Consider the following 20,604-nt stretch of genomic DNA (forward strand, 5'->3'; position numbering starts at 1 on the left):
CATAGAACACATATATTGAAATATGTGTGTAACTTACTGTAGTCCTCTGCACTACGATGAGAGATACAGTGTGATACAGAAAGTGTATTCAATGTTCATTCATGTATGTTCAGATCCTGCCTATTTCTGTAGCTGATGCTTTAAACATTGAGTGTAAGGGAAATACTTATGGTATAGGCATAGATGACTGAATTAGACATGTGGTTAAACTTCTGCTGTCCACCCCAAAACACCTTGCAGCACAGGCCATAGTTAAAGTTGATAGTGGCTTCTGTTTGTGAGCTGTCTTTCTGGCTTGGGTCCATGGGACCCCATCAGCTGAGATCTTACCCAAGGAGGTGGGGCTGGGCGCTTTCCTCAGCGGAGTGTCAAAAAATCTTCAGCAATGAGCCACATTGCTCACCATCCCTCAGAAGTTTTTCATGACACTGCTACCCCCTCCCTGTGGCCCCGAAACAGGGTTGATGAAGCACAGGAGGCTTTCCCCTTGCTGTGGTCACTCCTGGCCCCAGGCGCCCATGGGGCAGCAGGAGCCCCTGTGGAGATGGGGCTGGGGAAGGCAGGTGTTGTTCCCACGACCAGAGCCCAGCTCCCGGGGGGGGAAAGTGGGGGTCAGGAAGTTAGCAAAGGTCGGCCAAGTCCCGCTGGCTCTTCATAATCCTCTTTTCCACCCACAGCCCCTTGAAACTCCCCTGATTTCTCCCAGTGCGGTGTCTGGGGGAGTTGCTCTACTGCTGCAGGATTCAATTTGTTCTTCTCACTTCCAAACTATGCTTCTGCAAAGTCTCAAGTCAGTTTTGTTTCAGCTGGAGTCGAGCAACACACAGGAGAGATGTGGCTCTATTTCACTGGTTTGTTTTCCTTCTCCTTCCCTTTTTTAACCTTTTTTTTTTTCTATTTTGACAGGAAATCTTGCTCGTTTTTGTCTTGCATAAGTATGAAGTAACCCTGTGAAAACAAATACGATTACTTGTTGTTTACATGGGTAAAAATAAAAGGACAATTTTGCTGATCGAGTTGTATCTGAAGACTAGAGTTGTATAAAGGATTTATTTATTTGTATTTTTATGCTGGCCAAACAAAAAAATCAACAACAATTAAAAAATTCTTTTGGTCTACCCAGAATTAAAATTTGTCATTTTTACTGCCAAATACCAACACACAAATTTGAAAGAAGTGTCATTTCAGGTCAGAAGACATTTCAAGTAGGCTTTTTAACATTGATTAAAGACAAATATAGGTAAATTTCAAAAGAAACCCTTAATACAAAATGAGAACTGGAAACTTTCTGTTTGAAAACATCAATAGGATTCCGCTTGACATTTCAAAATGTTTCCTTTGACCAAAAAGTTTAATTCTGCTGTAATAAAGATTGCTCCTTGTAAGGAAATTAGAGCAAGTTTTTGAGACCAGTGATGCTTCCTCACGTAGAACTGGAAAGGTTAAAAAGTGGTTAACTATCAATCTTCTTAGGTATAGCTGGAGAATGTACTTCTTGGATTTGGCTTTATACAAAGCATCCAGGCACTAAAGCAAATTAAAATATATAGACTATAGTGTCAAGGAAAAGTTTTATCCAAACAAAATTTCAATAAATTAATGCATTTCACTAAGTTTAAAAAATCAAATAAAGAAATAATTTTGCACATATGTAATGGTCTCAAGATTTTGTAATTTCTCTTCCATTTTTAAAACAATAAGACCCAAACGTGGATAAAATCATCTCACTCTTCCCATTGAAAGTGAAGAACTTTTTCCAAGTTCTTATCCAGGAAAAAAAAAAGTATTTCTTAGGAACTGATGATTAAAACTATATAGAATAAAGGTTTTAGTGCCCTAGTTAAGGAAAAATAAACAACTGCATTAGCTAATCTGAGTTCAAATAAACAGATGCATAAACTGGGCTATCTCAATGCAATACAGAACTCAACAGAGACCATTACCACTCAAAACACTTCATATGGTTCAGAGATTAACCTCTTCAAAACAAAATGTCTCGTATGGTTGCACTGAAGGAGTGAGTGATAACACCTCTATATAGTAGCAAACTCTAACTGCATATTTGCTGAGCATGTATGCTGGTACACAGTGAAGCTCACATGAACTTAATTTTAAAGATGAAGACAACAAAAAATGTGCTCTCATTTACTGTTTACTGCAGCCAGCAAAGCTGACCAGACACAGTGGTGTCTAATGCGCTTTTGAGTCTTAGCAAAAAATCTAAACTTTCAGGAACATTAACTCTCATGTGCCAGAAGAAAGCCCTTTTGAGATATTACCTAAATGTTGTAACATAGTATTGAGCCTTGCTTATTCAGCTCTGTGTACAAATGATTGGTGGCTCACCGAAAAATGTCATGATTTTTAAGAAAATCTTGGCTATCTGTGCCGCTGGGTAACAGAGATGAAAAACACAAAATCTGTGGTTTGGTGCACTGTGAATTTTCAAACAGATCTCACCAGCTTCCCAAGTCTACAAACTATTAAAAAAAAACCCCAAACTAGCTTACCAATTAACCGGAAAAAAACTCCCCAAAAAGCCCAAACAAAACAACACAAAAAAAAAACCACTACAAGAAATCTACCACCAAACAAAAACCAGACCTATCTGAACTAGCAAAAGACTGTTGTATATAGGTCTCAGAACACACAAGATATGAGGACATCATGCAATAGTGCTGATATCCTGATAGAAAATACAAGACCTGACTGTTACCGATATGGAATGAGGCTTGACTTCTCAGGCAAGAGAGAGCAGCAGGGTTACTCACATCTCCTTTGCACCGGCCTGGGGACTCTACGTTATTACAGACCCTCACCTCACGCCTGCCAAAATCTTTTTCCAATCATTGTTTTGCAAATGCTTTAGATTCAAATCAGCATGGATTGCTTTGTATGAATTTTTTATTCAATCAGACTTTTTCATATTTCTATAAAATAATTCAGAATCATTGTTGAACTTGTGATATTTCAGTTTATTGAGGGAAAGGGGGAAATATTTGACATTTTTGAGGATCACCCAAACAAGATTTTTTTTACTCAGGAGTCCAGTCCAGGTTTTACATAGACTTCGGTGCAAGCCAGGCTAGGATTTTGGTGTTTAAGTCAGCATTATGTGATTATACATATAGAAATGATCAATAAGGTTTCTAGTTGCAGAGGTCACTATTAAAACCTTTACAGTTGCTATTTGCACATAATTAACATTACCACATGGTTTACTGTATTCCCCACACTATGAATGTTGCTGTAAAGATAATTAGGGAAAAGTTAGAATTGTAAAGATTTGAATTTGTGTATTCCTTAATACGGAGTCTCAATGCTATGATTTAAGGAACTCCCCATAACTGCAGAAGCTGCAGGGGGCTTTGCATGGGAAAGGAAGAACAGTATTTCTTTTAAGAGCTTCTTAATACTTTGTTCCACCTATGAAATCCTCTACAGTCTGTACTATTATAACGTAAATAATCTATACTATACCTCCAAATTTACGTATTTTAATTACTTAGTTTTTCTCTTATAGAAATGACCGTTACTTCTGTTGGAAGAATTCTGCTCGCAAATTTCATTTTCAGAAATCAATAAAAATAGCTGCAAGAACTCCTGATGGGTTTGAGGTCAGAGCTTTCAAACAGGTTTTCACATTTGCCAGGTTTTACAGCCCATTTTAAAAATATTTGCTGGTGTCAAAGAAGCCCAGTGGCATGAAATGATAAACATGACATGGGATGCTTCAAACACAGGAATGACTCTTGACTTCTCAAGCAAGAGGGAGCAGCAATTCTGACACCCTAGGGTCTTCCTGCATTGTTCTAGGCTGATACTTAACGTTCTTCCAAAATATGAGTCCAGGGAATGTTCATTTTGAGGTAGGAAGACATAAGTTATTTCAGCTGAGATGTGGTATCTCTGTCACCCCACAGCCTGCAGTCCTGAGTGTGTTTGAGCTGTATAAACATAACCACAAGCTAAACAGTTTCATTGTTCAATACAGTTTTTTGTTGTGCTTTGGAATGGAATTATAAATGCCTTTCTATAAAAGCGCCTTAAGGGTAACAGATGCCTAAAATATATCAGCTTCATTATCAAGAAGTAGATTATCCAAGCTGAATACACAGTATCAGAGTTTACTGTTTGGTATATAATGTACATTCTTAACATTTTCCCAGAGTGCTGTTAGTTTGAGTTAGCAGGACTTACTGTTCTCTCAGTGTTGAAAGATGAATAGGCCTATCAGCTGAACAGCATAATAAATTTGTTAGGCTGCATACATCATGCTCCACCTCTCTGTCGTTCTTCATCATGTATAATGTAGCCTAATGCAATATGGCAGCTGATAGCAGAAAAATGGTGCAGCAGCCATAAAAAAGTGATTTATATCTTAGTACCAAAGCAGCTAATATTAAGAAGCTGGTGCTTGGGAGGGCAGCAAGCAAGTGAAATGTGAAACACGGCACATATATATTCATGAAACGTAGGAAGCTGTGAAATGTTAGACTGACAGTGAAATTCTCCCTGGGTATCCACTGCAAGGTCAGATTAGTAAAGGGGGTAATTGGTGGTGATGGTTGTGGATGTTCAGAGTTGCCCACATGTCACAGCTGCTTATGCTGGAGTATCAGAAGTATGTTAAATGCATCTCCTGACATGAACCCAAAGATCCTTACTACCAAATGACATAAGAAAGGCTAATTTAAGGTGGCAGCTGACAGAAAGAAAAACATATCAAGTAGGAAAGTTGTTCTTAGCAGCCATAATGTAGAGAGGAAACAGTGGGATGAGAGTAATAATGTGGGCCTCATTCCTCTGCTGCATTTTTTTACTGGTGTAATACAACCAGTTTAAGGCTATAGATTAGGGATTAGTCATAGATTAGGGATTTCTCCCTGGATGCTGAAACTTCATCAGAGAAAATTCTGTCTTTGCCTTATAACACACCTGATGTGTTATAAGATATATGATCGTGTAACATCTTGTCAGTTTTGCCTCTGAATGATGTAACAGATTCATTTAAGACACAGTGAATTAGAGCTATCACACCAGATTAATCCTTGGTTTCTGTTTAACATACTCTGTCTATGTTTTTAGTACATATATACTAAAAACACACATATGTCTATGTACATATCTACTCATGCTGCTGCTAAGCATGATGTTCCTAGTTCAGTGGGTGGAAGTCTTCCTTCTCAGTCAGTGCTAAACTAGTTCTTCCTCCCATGGTGCTTAATGCATATTGGAATATGGTTGGGTCAAAGAGGTTAATAGCCCTACTTTTGTGAAAAGTGCCATGGAATCTTTCTTAGCAAACAGTGGGAACCTCACATTAAATACCCTTTGAAAGAGAGCCTGTGACTTGCTCTGAGTTACAAACTGGGGTGTTGCTGTAATGCAGAAATAGGGGAAATCATGCTACATACTTAAGTGACTGAGTCATCCTGCCCCCACAGACATTTGCCAGATGCAGTGAAACTTTGCTTGTGTGGAGCTACAAAATAATAATGAAAGGTAGTATGGCTGGAAAATACTGGAGCTTCTCTTTGACATTTTTTTTTTTAAATAAATATGACAGAAGCTTTCCCCTGATTGTGTGTAGTCATGTCATAAATTATTTGGTTGGAGATCTCTCAGACACTTTGCTGTCATATTCTGGATTCAATAAGTACTGAATAAGTTGAAGTAAGTGAAACCTGTGGCAAAATGGCCACATTTTGTGTATTTGCTAGAGGCCTCAGAGAAAATTCCAGTCCTTTTAGGAAAGGGCTGTAGAATACCTAGTTCCTATGCTTTAGATGTCCTAAATTACTTTCTAGCCACTGATTAACCAAGACAGAGATTATTCTAACAGAATGTTTTATGCTTTGAAGTTTTGATCATATCCATGGCAAAATTAAACAACCAGGAGGAGTCTGTTTTGTGAAGCCCTGCTGAGCTGTTGCCCTTTTCTACTCAATGTGGCTAGAAGCTTCACACTGGCCACTGTATGGGCTTTCTGGACAGCCACTGAAATTTAGCCATCAAAGTTTGTGTGGCTCCAGGAGTAGGTACTCGTTTTGCTTTTGCCAGCAGTGCTTTAATATTGCCCTATAGAGGCTTATGCCATCACAAAGCATTTCTGTACCTATCTCCACAGAGACCTGGTAGGTCACTGCTACCCCACTGAACTTTTAAATTATGATTCAAATCACATCGAGGTCCTCAAGTAGCCATTCTCCAAGGCCATCAATCTTGTTGTCCTCTAACATAATGATGGCCAGTTTCCTAAGGGTTCAGCAGCATATGTGACTTCTCTCCCCTTCCCAGACTTTCCATCCAGTGCCAAGGAAACCCTCCTGTGTGTTCAGAAGAGCCCAATCTCTGTTAGCCCATTGGTGTTGACTTCTGCCTCCACAAGCCACTTGGGCTTCAAAATACCAATCGTCGATCCATGCTATCATTTTTTTTTTCAGCACTGATTTATTCCAGACGAAGGGAGCATGCCCTGCATTGCCATCACTAGAATTGATTGGCTTGCTGCATCAACATGCCAAGGAACTCATGCTGCCTCTATACCCATGACTGGCTTTGTCTTTGCCCTGAGCACCATGTGTAGGAAACCTGTAGCTGCTAAACATGGCAAAACAGCTTAGGAACAATCCTGTCCCACTGAAGCAGGGGCAAAGAGAAAAGTGTACCTAGCTCAATAGAAATTCTAAGGAAAAAGACTTGGCAAGGACAGCAGGATTCATCCCACTATCTCTGGGGTTGAGACACCTCTTAACTGTGTATCTTGACTGTTTTCACAACCTACATGACTGAATTCTATTGTGTAATTGTGGTACCACACTATTAAACATATTTTTTTTCACCAGTTTCTCTGCAATCTCTCTATTAGAGGATATGAAATAATATCTTTACATTTCTGGTTAAAAAAAACCCATAAATCCCTATGTTAGACAAGACTGAAATAATATTTTTGTATTAATTATGTTGTTCAGCCACTACTTATCCCTTGAAAATTGTGATGGTTTCAGAAGTCCCAATTAGGTATTCAGACTTAAAACTTTATCCGAGCACACAGCGATTTGTCAGATAATAACACCCTTGCATTGGTATGGTCTGTTACCTGAATAGATTTCAAGAACTAAGTACAAACCATAGAAATTGCTTCAGCTGTCATTACTTTGTGGTATTCAAGGTGAAATGAGGTAATTTTTAAATAGCATGAAGTAAGATTGCATAATAATTTAGGTCAAAAAGTGAGTAACAAGTCATATAGCTGAGACGAGCAGAATATAGTGAGTATAGAACTGCAAATACCAGGCATCTCTATCATAATTCTAGTCCTATTAGACTAGTGATTTCTTGAAGTTTTGATAAGGGAAAATATTAACTTTTCTGCAAGGAACAGTTCTTACAAAATTTGATGACAAAGGATGATCTGTATTTTTATGGAGACTGACTAAAACATATTTAGAGATACAGGTACAAGCAGTATATGATTATTGGAAAGCTGAAGAACTTACCCTCTCATGAATTGCGGCACTAATTAAAACTCCAATAGAAAGAAGCAATTCCTGCCCACTACAGAAAGACCTTTTGCCCAATTATAACAGGGCGTGTGATACTGGAAGCTAAAGCAACGCAGGCAAATTAAAGTGGGCTCTGCTTCCTTGCTTTTCATTTTCGGAATGGATGAGAAACACACATGGATCAAAGCAAATGCCTTTGTTTGTGGCTGCAGTCTCTACCATTTGTCCTTTATATGCCAAATCACACAAAAGCATTCCAAAACAAGTTTTTCCAAATACTCCTAATCTTAAAGGATTATGATTAGGTGAACTTGTTATTCTATATAACTATTTTACTGAATCATCATTTTTATGATTTATATATTATATTTCAGCTTGGTCAAGTATGCTGTTGAAAAATGTTTCTAAACAGAATGTTTCTACCTAAGAGTATGTTTTCTATTTTTCAGTGGCAACCTATGCTTTGGTTTTGTGTCTTTACCCATTTGCATGAATCACTAAAGCAAGAAATCCTTTATTTTTCAACAAGTACCTTAGTAGATTAAAGACATCCTCTGATGGAAGCACCATATCCATCTAGTTTTCAAGACAAGGAATAGGATCATATCTAAACAAATAAATAAGTTTATATGCAGCTTTACTTCCAGATCAGAACTTCAAAAATCTATCTTGTTCTGCTTGCTGTATCTTAGAATACTTCTCTGACTTCCTGCCTATTCACTCTCTTGCTCGATAAAGTACATACTAGCACTGCCAGGATCAGCATTATAAGTAGCTTTACATGCTCCTTCCACCTCAGAGTTTTCTTCAAAAATACCCTGAACATCCTTGCAGTAATTCCAAATTAGGGAATTTATTCAACAGATAGAACCGAGTTGCTGTGCCTTTCTTCACATTGGCTGAAAGTACCTGAGTTTGAGTCAGACATCAGCTTTTCAAGGAGCTGTGTGTTGTGCTTATGTACCTTTTTGCTTTATGTAACTTTTTAATTTATGTGCCTTTTTAATATCCTTTTTTTCTTTGACTGTGTTCAAGTGTTCCATAATGAAGGATATTTCTGCCCTTGTTTATTCCAGAGTTTGTTGGATCTCAATTTCAGTCATACTGGACTGCATCGGAAGTTATCAGAATGCAGTAACTCCAAATCTCTTCTGGTGTCGCTAAGATCAGGTCTGACTCACTTCTCCTATGCCTAGTCTTTAAAATCAAATGTGTTCTTTTTCTCTTTAAAACTGTAATTTTGTTCTGCTGTACTTTAAATTGTAGTATTACTTTGAAAAAAAAAAGACCATAAAAATGACATTTCAGGGTTCTATATTTGTCTGACAGCTGTTTCTGTTGCAAAAGTACTCATTTTAAAAGTTAAAAAGTTATCTTTCCTAATACTTTCCTAATACTTATCCCAGAATGCAGAGGGTGTTATGATTCGAGTTATTGACACACCATCTTCATATTCTGCAACCACTGAAGGCCATTTTTTATTTTAAAGCCTCTGTTTGCTTGCACCACCCTGTCTTCTTCAAATCATGCCCTGGTAATACTGCCAGACCTTTTGCATTGCATAAGAATGTTACAGGTCTAAAGGATCATATAATGCAAGGTAAATATACACTTCAGAAAAAAAAAAAAAAGCAGCTCAGACATTATGTTTGAATGGCAGGAATTGCAATTATTAATAACACTAGAATGTCCTTTTTCCTATCAGAAACAAGTAAGGATCTATTCAAGGTCATTTTTTGGGTGCCAGGTTTGACACATAGAACTTTTAGCACAGAGATCTGGCCACCATTCTGCTAAATGTATCAGAAAAGCCTTAATTTGATCTCAGAGGAGAATCTAAGAAAATTAAAACAGTACCTTTCAGTTTGGCAGAAGTGGTGGTGTGTTCAGCTGCTTTGTCAGGGAATGTGCTGCTAAGGGTGTACAGACAGGAGCTGGCAGAGAAAGGGGTTAACTGAAAATTATGGATGTAGCACATTATGGCACCAAGCAAACTTCCACATCCCCTTGCAGTCAAAGGTCTGTCTTTCATTTTCTTTTATAAAATGTATCAACCAATTTAGCATTAAAAGTACAACTTTTGTCATGTTGAACATAACAACGTGTTATAACACAAAGGAACAAAGGCTGGAAGTAAGGGGAAATTTTAAAAAATGGAAGAAACAAAGAAAAAAATGAAGACATGAAATAGTTGTGTTTTGTTTGGAAAACAAAACCAAACCAAACCAAACCAAACCAAACCACCATCTTTCCCTTTACTCCTTGCCTTTTTTAAAATATACTTGAAAATGCAACATTTGGGAAAATGTACACATGTCTAAATTTAGGGTCTCTGTTACTTTACTCTGCATTTCTTTATCACACTTTACTTATCCATATATCATTTTGTAGAAAGCCTATGTGGCAGGCTGATGCATGTCTTACTTTATAAATATTTATTACCCACTGATGTGTTCCTATCTTTGAAGTTACAACCACTTCTTCTTTTCAATCCTTGTTCCCTCCTTTTTCTTATTAAAAAAAGAATCTTGTCAAACAATTTTGTTTATGTGAAAATGCTGTGAAGACTAGTTTTGGTTTTAGCCTCATCTTTATTTTAGTTTGCCTTGCTTCCCCCCTCACTTTTCTTCTTAGAAAGTGTAGGCCTGGAATAAGAATGTAAACAGCATGATCTCTGCTGCTGTTACATGAATGCAGCAAAGCAAACCTGGCCATTCACAGGCTCATATGCCCATGGGTCTGTTTCCACAGGGATTCCTTGGAACAGCTAGGAGGACTTGAGCTTGGAGGAAGTATGACTGGCCTTTGAAGAAAGTTCAGAGACAACAATCACAGGCTGTAGCTGCTCAAAAATGAGGATAATACAGTTTTGTGGTTTAACAGGAAGGGATATTAAAATATATATATTTAAAAACAAAACCAAAACACAGTCAACCAAAAACAACAACAGCAAACACAGCAACAACTAACAAAACCAAACCAAACCAAACAAAACCAAGAAACTCAAACAAACAGAAAGCAAAACAAAAAGCAAGCCAACCAACCAAAACAAAACAAGACAAAAACAAACAAACAAACAAAAAAAAACCCCACAACCCAAAACCACCAAGCAGTTGGCTGTATCAGAAGGATAACCAAACTGTCTGCTTTGCTGCAGCATAAATGTATTCTTGCCTTGTTATATAGAGTGAATTCTCTCTGTCCACAGAGGATCAATGTTTTTTCTCATAACCTGATCCACCATGTTATTCTACCAGAAAAAAATATGGTATTTTACTGAGGTAAAAGTGACGTACCTAACTGCGAATCAGCAATTAGCTTTTCAAGTCAGAAACATGATGACCTAAAATTTATGTCTTATTTTTCTTCCCTCTCTCTGTCCCTCTAAAAAACTTGCATGTTTGAGTAAGTTGCACTCAGAGAGAGCAAAAGAGATGCCTATTTGCTCTCTTGACCTATTTTTAAACCCCAGTCACTTAAATCCAGGGGTAAAACCTAGGTTCTTTTGCTCTGGGTAAACACAAAAGAGAAATACTGACTAGATATTCTCAAGAGGTAAAAATCGCACAAAGTTTACTGGCAAACTATGGAAAATCAAGGAATGTTGGCAAATTATTTAGTACAACATAAAACACATCACAGCATAGACTTATAGACTTAGCCCATTCAACATAAAAACCTTTAAAGCCATTTGATGTTACATTCTGTGAAAAAAGAGTTAAATAAGAAGAAAGGGAAAAAATCAGAAAGACAGGAAAGATAGCAAGACAGACATATAGCCACCAACTCTTGGGTTCTAGCAATGTAATGGATAGAAAACTCCAAGATGAAGGTAGGGTTAAGGAACAACAAGCTTGCCTCATGGTCTGGCTTCTTATAGCCTTGATGCATCCTGGGCCTTCTTCCCAGGTGGCATTTATGGTCTCTCGGCGCTCAGGGACTGGGTTAGGCAAAACTGAGTCTGCCTCCAGTGTGCATGATTGACAGACACTGTGGGGCCAGGGGGTATGGAGGACAGGGCACTACCTCACCAAAGCAAAGCCTGACCCACCCTCTACCATACACACCAAGAATCCCAAGATGTCTAGAGAGAAATTATTCATTTCAGTCTCTGACACATACCAAATGAGAATTTCTGTTTTACCCTAAAGTCTGCCATTCTCTTTCAATACCCAAAACCATGTCTGCATTTTCCATTTTCCACTGTACCAACAGTTGAACAAAATGTTCAGCTTGCTTTTCTTACTGGTGACACACATTTAGTTCACACTAGTCATTATAATGCTCAACTCTTTCTCCTGAGGGACAGTTCATTTCTATGCATGTAGCACAGTTCTGTGCAAGTGTTCAAGGCCAGCTTGGATGGGGCTTTGAATAACCAGGTCTAGTGAATGGCATTCTTGCCTATGGCAGAGGGATAGGAATTAGATGATTTTTAAAGGTCCCTTCCAACATGAACCATTCCATAATTCTATGATTTCTAATATTCAGCTGCTCTTTCATTATTTAGTCAAGTTTTTCAACAGCTCCATGCCACCAGTCTTTTTTTCATCCCATTTTTCAGATTTTCATGCTCACAGTGCAGTCCCTAATGTGGAGCCAGACACTAATAACATTTCCCCTTTTCTTTCATCTCTTTTAATTTAAACTATTACTTGTGTGCTGTCCTCTTTATTCCATTATGGGTTGGTTTCTTTAGGAAGAGTTAGTGGGGTATCTTTGTAAATTCCTCCTGGAAAATCCAAGCTGACTGTATCAGTGTGTGGAGGTGTTTCCATTAACTTGTTGATTCCTTCATACAAATGAAACAGGTTTTCCACATAGCACACATTGACCATTATTGTCATTTATCTAATTTGATCTTTTAGCTCATTCTTAGATGTTATGGATTTTGCAGGCTTTTCTCATTCTTTTCCAATTTTATGTTTTCTAATATGTTTTTAGATTTATTTACTTATATTTCTGTTCTTTTTAGTTTTTCCTCAAACACTTTTTCTACTGCCCCATTATACTGAATTTTGGGCTGTTTTTCAGTACTGTGACTCTACTACAGTATCCCTAGATAATCTGGAAGCTGCTTTGAAATATTCAGCCATCCTTTTTAGCCTCTTGAAGTCTTCATAAGATTTTGAGATTTTTTTTTCTGCTGTAGCAGAGGAAGGTGGAAAGATGGACAAGTACACCTTATCTTCTTCCTATTTCAGAACAATATTGTGATAATAGATTATTGAGTTGGGTTATGCTTTTCTTCTTGTCTAGATGCTCCCTGAAGAAGCCATTTCTGGCAGCAAAAAAATCAATCTCTGCATCATGACCTGATGTGATTGTTACTGCATGGGAGTAGTTGAAAACACTCCCCTGTTGCTGCATTTTCTCTCTCCGCAGACCCTCTACTTTTCCTTGGATGCTACAGAACCTCTCAGTACCTGGGTGGGTCACTAGCAGGGCAGGTCTAGTACTGGGCTGCTCCTGTTTGGACTTGGAGTTTCTATTTGTAGAGAATGTCTCTTATTTATTGACATAATTAATTTATTTATCTGATCTCTCTTCTTCCTGTCCAGACATGTGGGGGTAGCATAAAGCTCCTATGCCTGAGGTTACTTTCTTAGGCTATAGAAATAGGAATGGAGGAGCAAAGCCTGAGGCCTAAACCTGGAGACAATTTCGCCACAACTGTGTACAAATAACCAGGCTGCCCACTGAAAGCGTGAGAAAGGAGTAGGATTTGCATGGAAAGGTATGCATCTGAAAGCATGCCAAATTTGAACCTGATTCACACTAAGATAGTTTGCCATTGCTAAGAAGGGCCTGAATTGCTTCTGAGGGTTGTGTCATCTGCTAGAAATTAAAAAAAAAAAATAAAGGTAATAGTGTGATATGTCACTTGTTAACCAATCTGTCTGTCCAGACTCAGGTAGATTTCTGGCCTCTGTGTACTCTCCTGGTGAGAAAAGCGATGAGTGTCTGATGTCTGAAAGTGGTGCTGTGTCTTCTTCCTGAATTGTGCCATTTCTGGGACTGGCATGACTCCATGTCAGTGAAGAAGATACACAGCTCAGCTGAGAACTAAGATTTTGACTTTTGAATGGGCTCCTTCAGTAGAAAGACTCAGTGAAATTGCATAACTGTAACTGGATTTTTTTTTTTTACCTCTAGCCTGATTTCAGTTATCTTCACATTTTCCAAAAGTATTCCAACTCTGATCATTCTCATATGTAGTTCAGTAAAGTGCATGTGTTTTCTACCACCTTACTATCTGCTCTTTTATACTCAGTGATCTTTCTTGCAAAATAGGACTTCATTTTGCTTTCAGTTAAGCCACCCAGGTCTGTAACACCCATTTGCCTTCATTAAGATCAAGCCAGCTGCATCCTAATTCAGCCATAAGAGGCATTCTGTATGTCTAAGTTGTGGAGGAGCAGTCTGCTCAAGAGCCCCTCTAGGCATCTCTGGTAGTATCTCTTGACAACTTTCCTCTGAATGCTTTTGTTTGAATAAAGCTGCTATGTTGGTTTTGTCTGCTGTTATATGACATTCTGGAAGCCATAACTCTGTTGATATATATTTCTATCTTCTCAGAAACAGTAATTTTGTCATGTAATAGAAACTGTATGAGTCAGATATATTAAATAATTCATAGAATTGTAGAATGGCCTGGGTTTGAAGAGACCTTAAAGATCATCTAGTTCCCTACCATGAGCAGGAACACCTTTCAGTAGACCAGGTTGCTCAGAGCCTTATCCAGCCTTGCCTTGAACACTTCCAGGGATGGAGCATCCACAGCTTTTCTGGGAATCCTGTGCCAGTGTCTCACAGTGAAGCATTTATTTCTGTCATCTGATCTAAATCTACCCTGTTTATTTTGAAGCCATTGCCCCTTGTCTTGTCATTACAGGCTCTTGTAAAAAGTCCTTTCCAGCTCTCTTGTAGCCTCCTTTATGTACTGGAAGACTGCTCTGAGGTCTTGCAGGAGCTTTCTTTTCTCCAGGTTGAAAAAACTCCAGCTCTTTCAGCCTGTCTTTATAGGAAAGGTGTTCCATCTCTGTGATCATCTTTGTGGCTGTCCACCAGACTTACTCCAGCAGGTCCTTGTCTTTCTTGTGCTGAAGCCCCGAGAGTTGAACACTGTACTGTAGGTCTTACAAGAAAGGATTTAATTTGTCCCTGTGTCCACTGTTAAAAGAGAAAAATAAACCCATTCCCTCTCACAGTCTTCATAGGATGAAGATACATAGATACTGTCTAGTCATGTGGACCTTTCTCCCAACTCTTTCACTTTTGGTGCTCAGAATTGCTGGCTATTGGAGGGGAAAAAGGAAACCTCATTGTTCACTTAACTCTGTCCTGCAGAGAGTATTTGGGATTCTCTAGCAGACAGTGACTTTCTGCACTATTTTCTCAGTGAATTCAATTTTAGCAAAGCTGATGAGAAACAATAGTAGACAGAAGAGATGAGATCATATGGTGACATTGTGTGAGACAGCTCTTCTGAAACCATGAAGCATCCAGAGGTCATAGAAGTTGGGCAGCAGGTATTTGCAAGCCACAGATTTGATCACTGTGCTATACTTCTATCAGCAGTATAAGGGAGGACAGTCACCCTGACCCTACGCAGTACTTCAAATCAGTCTGTGTTTGTATTTCCAGGAGACAGAAAAACTTAAGAAATTAATCACTGAGGCCAGCCATATCTATCTAGCCATGAACTATCAAAACTTTGACTCTGTTAGCCCACTGACAAGCATGGAAAGAATTTTGATGTGCACTGAAACTAACCCAGTGACTCAATAGCCCAAGCAGCAGTGTGAAGATGCTGTAAGATAAGAAATCCTCACTGAGCAGAAACTATCCACATATCTGTTAACCAGAATAATTTGGTATTATCTGCCTTTGTATGTTATTAACTTGGTGTCATTTGTTTAGGATAGATTTTTTTCAGTATTAGCATATTGTTCTACTTGTGAAAAGAAAGCTCTTAGTTCTCCACTGTTCTTTTCAGATGGAGCATTTCAACAAGCTTGTACAATAGCAACAGTTCTCAAGAGCATTCCTAAAGTAAAAAGGAAATAAAATGGCCGGAGAAAATGGAAAACATCTGGATTGCACTATCTAGTACTGCACTCTGTGTCATGAAAAAGAAACAATTGCTCTCTGTTTTACACCTGAAGTGTAAGCTTCAGTTGTACCAGCTTAATACGCCAGCAGTTGGAATCAAGTAACTCTTACGGTTTTATTCTCTTACAGCAACTTCCAAATCCAGTTGAAATTGTCTTTGCTTGCAATAATAATCATAGAATCATCTAAGCTGGAGAGACCTTTAAGATCACTGAGTCCCATTGTATAATAGTGATCATAATGAAGGGAAGAAAGCATATATTCAAACATGTCTTAGTAGTCTCTGAAACGAATGCTTTCTCTAGCACTGATTGCATTGCTTTTTTAAAAATTATATTTTCAGTAAGAGGAAACCATTTCAGCTCTCCAGGCTTTGTAGAATGGCTTTCAGTGCCTAATTATTTAAAGGCCTGTTCATAGCTGTGATGGGCTATACTTGAGCATCATACAAAAAATCTGCTTAAAGATCAAATCAGCTTCAGAATTGTCACCCCACTGGAATGTAGCAGGAGCCCATTTATCACCATAGGAATGCAATGATTGGTGAAAACCCTTCATAAATTCACCCTGCTTTCAAATAAGAGGGTACTCAGATAATTTCTCACTCGGAACAGTAATCAGATGTCACTAGAGGACACAAGGAAAAACGATGTACTATACTTTTGGTTATGATGAAGAGATTATTTTTTTTTTATTTTAATCATATATAGTTCTTAAAAGGTGCCAGTGGATTGCAGGGTGAATGTGCTACCTCTCCAACGACACTGGACATACTACTAGTTTATTAAATTTCTCTGCTTTTATGAAAGAATGTAAAACAATAGGTTTTTTACAGAAAGTTGTGTGAGAAAGTTTTCTACAAGAATGTAAACTCAGAAGGTTTTAGAAAATCTTAAGATATCAGGGTGACAATCAGATGCTTGTAATCAGGCCTCTGATCATTTCATCTGACTACCTATCAATTTATAAACTAACCTATGTGAACTGACAGCGTTCCAATTTTCTTTTTCTCAGTAATGAAAATTCATCTTTTATCTATGTAAGCATCTAGGTCTGGATTTTTTCAAGGGAATTATGGTGATAGTAGCTGAAGACCTAACAGTCTGCAGGCAAAGGGAAGTTGCAGTTGGCTTTAGCTTTTGTACTCCATGTGTTTCACAAGGAGAAGTGAACAACCTAAAATTTCATTACTTGTTGAACTATGAATTCAAATGTCCATTTAACATATTCACATTGAAGAGAAAGATATAATACTGTTCAGTCCGAAGAGGCATCATTTCCCAAGTTCCCATGAATTTCCCAGCAAGGAATGCATATTAAGGAACGATTACACAAGGCTTGGTGAAACTCCCTTTATTTATTTCACTTGTGTTGTTACTGCTGTTGTATAAGAAAGAGCAAAATAACAAAAAGAACAAAGTAAAATAAAGTAACAGCTGATCCAAACATTTTTAACATGTTGAAATCCCGTTCCAAATGCAAAGATTCTTTCTTTCTGCCTTTTCTTTGCATTGATTTGCACAAGCATTTTCTCTGTGAGCCAAATACATCTCTGGTATAACTTCACTGAAGTCACTGGACTTACACCAGAGGTGGTTTTGGTCCTCTGTCCTGGGTAAATACAGTAGGAATAAATTGGTCACGCAGGCAGAGTGTCTGGCAATAAGTGCACTGAGTGGTCTTGGCAAACCAATAGGAAAAATCTAAAATAAAAAGCCCAAATAAGTCTTTTATTTAATATAGGGCCTAAAAATCTACTGGGAGCTGCTGAATACTGCCCACTAACTGTACAAAGTATAGGTAGCATGCCTTCCAAATATCAAAATACCAGACGGAATGCCGTGAAAATAAATAACTTCTAATATAAACAAATGAGAACATATCAAACTGTTACCTCTTTAAACATAATGTAAATAAAAAAAAATACCAGTCCTTCTACACAATAAATATTAAGAAACCATTGACATAGTTGAAATGTACTCATATAAATTAACAACTTTAATTACATTAGCCAAACAGACATTGGTTAAAGCACTGCATGTAGTATGCAAAATAATAATAATAACAATAATAATAATATCAACAACAAAACACAAAATTATAAAAACAAAATAGGCTTCATAATATCTTGGCTTTCATAATTTATATATATGTATATACATATATATAGTTGTGTGTATATATATATACTGTAGACTTATATAAAATATGTATGTATATAATATAATTCAATTTAATATAACATAATATTATATAATATGTTATGCCATATTAAATTGTATTATATTTTATATATACATATTATTATGAAGATATATATACACATACATATAGATTAAATATGTGTGTATATATATCTTCAACCCATTGCCAATGAAAGTTTTTGAAAGTATTTAAATACAAAGAAACCCATTGAGAATTAACAGATTCATTATATCTCAAAAAATAAATAGCTATAAAACCCAGAAGTGCTGCTTGTTTTGGCCCATGAAAACCTTGCTTCTAGTTGTTCACAGAAGATCAAATTATGATTTTATTTACTCATGCTGAAAACATTTTACTCCACATGTAATGCAGTGAGAGCATATGGGGGAGTAAAGCTTTTTTCAGTGTAAGGAAAGGGATTAGCATCTGGTTCTTATACTGATGTACACTATTGACATGAGGTTTAACTTAAAGAACTCAATAATTTCCACTGTATCTACCTATACTTCAGAAATAGATTTTTCTCAATTTATTGATGCTGACTGGTAACTTTCTAGGAAAAGAGACCCTCTGAAAATCAATGGCATTGCTTACAGAGTAAGGCACAATTCCACATGAGCAACTATAGTCCATCAATTTTTAATTTTGCACATATACTTTACAGATGCCTGAAGTTCTCTACCTAAGAGATATTGCTTCTAGCCTCTATATGGTCTTGTGGTGTCACTGTTAAATGAACTTGACAGCTTAATTCTCAACTAAATAGAAAAAAAAAAGGAGGTATATATATTGGAACCCTACTTTGCAGTGATTTGGTAGGAAACTGTTTCTATTGAAGTCAATGACAAAACTCCCATTTCATTCAATTCTACAGTTTTGGGCCCTAGACCATATGAGTGCATAATAATTACAAGCATCTATAAGCATTTCCTTTTGCTAAATCTAAAGGATACAAATACATTCAGCCCTCCCAAAGAAACATCTTAGCATGCACTTATGCCAGTTTCTTAGGCTTTGTAACCAGTGAGCATCTGACATGGAGATGTGAAAAGACAACCAAATGTGGTCAGCTCTCAAGCAATAAGATTACAGAGGTACTAAACAAATACATTTCTGTGATTAAGTATATACTGAAAACGTATTTTCAATATAAACAGTAAATAGGCTATATGGAAAGGAATGTGTTAGTAGTTAAGAGCGTTTCTTTTTTTTTGGTACAGTCATACCTGAAAGGAGAAGCAATTTTTAAGGCTGTGTGCCCTAGAACAACTGCTTAAATATGGTAACAATTTCTAATGCTATTTTAAGTACATGCAGATTTCATTAAATCAAATTATCAGGGATGGGCTATTTTGCTGGAATCATTCAGTCTTGATTAACATCCAAATTTCTTATTTTACTTTATCTTACAGTTTTTTATTTCCCCCTACTTTAAATAACTCTGACCACAAATCAAAACCCCATGACTGAGAGACTGCAGGGATAAATCTTTCAAATCTGTGACCAGTATAGACACACAAATGTAAGCTAAAAAGTAGGGCTTGGAACAGTTACTTCTTGATTTGAAAACTTTCTTCTGTTTTTTGTGTAGTGATCATGAAACATGCTCACAATATCTATAATCCTATTTTTCTTTCCTCACTTGGAAGTTGTCTCAGGCTAGTTTCATGTTTTCCAGGCCAGTCCCTATTCATCACATTAAATCTGCTATCAAATTCAGGATCAGAATTATTTTTTAAAGGATCTTTCTCCTTTAGCCAGAAAAACCATGAGTTTTTCTAAACGTACGTTGCTAGCAGCCAATGGGAGTTTTGCCATTGTCGTCTAGGGGAAGGTTCGGGGATTTCACGTCTCCAATACTGTCTAACTAATCACTGCTGAGAATAAATTTTATCAATGTGAGGCATCTGACCTGTTTCCCTCACCACTGTGTTCAGAGATCCACTGTGATGCAAACAGCCCCATTCAAATAATTGGATTAAACAGTGTAGGCTGTGGTGCCATTCACTCAGAATCCTTTTCATCCCTTGACAGTGCCCACAGCTGAAGGAACCTGTGATTCACCCTGGCACAACTTTACACATGCAAGTAGTTTTACTGATCTTGTAAGGAGACCAGTTGAAATCAAAGAGCCTGTTGACATGAGTAACCATTCTGGGACATCTGATGATATAAATAAGAGTTCTGGGGCACCAATTTTTAAGGCCAAGTACAAAGACCAGTGAACTAAATGGTATCCTCAACAACTCTCACAGACTGTGTCCCTACTCCTGCTACTCCAAAGGCTGGCTCTGCTTCTAGAAAAATGGACAGAAATTCTGCCACATGCTTCAAATAAGCAGAGCCAGGAACTTTGTTAACGTTATAAAGATAAATTAGTTGTGCATCTTTCTTTTCCTGATAGTTTTCCTACTAGCATTTGGTATGCCTCCCTTTTCCCAGGAAGAAAACACAAAAAACCCAACAAACTTCTGCAAATAATTTAGATCAGAAAGCCTTGATATTTTACAGAACACTTTAGTGACAAATTTAGTGTTTTTTTGACTTTTTTTTTTGCAAACTGCAAACAAGTCTGTAAAAAATCTGTGATGTATAAAAAGTACATAAATGTATAGCCGATTAGCTGTACTATGCAATCTAAATATTGTGGAATAAATTAGATAAAAAACTTAGCTATACGCATGTATGTTGATATCTATCCAACAGAGGAAAGGGCTTTTTTTTTCTTTTTTTTTCCCTTTTCATTTTTATCTCTATAGATACAGACAAATACGGC

At 37.3% G+C, this 20,604-nt stretch overlaps 1 long non-coding RNA gene across 1 annotated transcript in view; it reads left to right on the top strand.

Annotated features, from left to right (window-relative positions):
* Nucleotides 1–20,201, top strand: part of LOC137480737 (uncharacterized) — a 33,289-nt gene extending 13,088 nt beyond the window's left edge. Inside the window, exons 2-3 of the long non-coding RNA XR_011003063.1 lie at nucleotides 15,508–15,563; nucleotides 19,863–20,201. This is a non-coding gene — a long non-coding RNA (uncharacterized lncRNA). The remainder of the gene's footprint in view (nucleotides 1–15,507; nucleotides 15,564–19,862) is intronic.
* The last annotated feature ends 403 nt before the right edge of the window (nucleotides 20,202–20,604 follow it).

Source organism: Anomalospiza imberbis, chromosome 1 (genome assembly GCF_031753505.1).
Source record: "Anomalospiza imberbis isolate Cuckoo-Finch-1a 21T00152 chromosome 1, ASM3175350v1, whole genome shotgun sequence".
NCBI lineage: Eukaryota > Metazoa > Chordata > Aves > Passeriformes > Viduidae > Anomalospiza > Anomalospiza imberbis.